Source organism: Myotis brandtii, unplaced genomic scaffold, assembly GCF_000412655.1.
Source record: "Myotis brandtii unplaced genomic scaffold, ASM41265v1 scaffold334, whole genome shotgun sequence".
Classification (NCBI taxonomy): domain Eukaryota; kingdom Metazoa; phylum Chordata; class Mammalia; order Chiroptera; family Vespertilionidae; genus Myotis; species Myotis brandtii.
Genome location: NW_005362885.1, coordinates 125,657 through 126,264, shown reverse-complemented (window position 1 = coordinate 126,264; position 608 = coordinate 125,657).

Below are 608 nucleotides of genomic sequence, written 5' to 3'. Positions count from 1 at the left end.
GTGGCACGTGAGCCGGGCAGGTGTGTGAGCAGGGCCGCCGGTCCTTGACGTGCTGGGCTGACAGGGAGGCCTGAGCCGCCATGGCAACGGGGTCCCTTAGAAGCAGCGTTTCCCACGACCCCGAGCCGCACAGGGAAGGCTGGGCTGTGAAGTGTGGGGCCTGCAGCTCCCAGATCCCCCCGGACCCGAGCCCAGCGTGCCCCAGGGCTGTGCGGGCCGGGGATGGAGACCCCGCTCCGCAGGCGGACAGGGAGGCAGGTGAACCCCACTCTGCAGGGCTGGCTCCGTCCAGGGAAGGGTTGGGGGCTGCTGGCCACCACGTCGGGGAAAGGGGCCTGGGAGCCGGTCAGCAGGTCACTTGGGGGCCAGCACGCAGACCGAGGCTGGTTGGACTCTGGGGTGTGGGCCTGGGAGCTGCTTCCTGTAGGGGAACCTGGTCTTGGGGTTCCCTCGGCCAGGCCAGGGCCACCTGGGGCTGATGCACTGACCCAAATGCCTCTGGGCCGGCCAGGGCTGGGGCGGGCCCTGCAATGGCCTGCAGACGCGTGCGGGAAGCTGCTGTGCGTTTCTGGGGCCAGAGGCTGGCTGGCCGAATGGAGGTGTTTGGA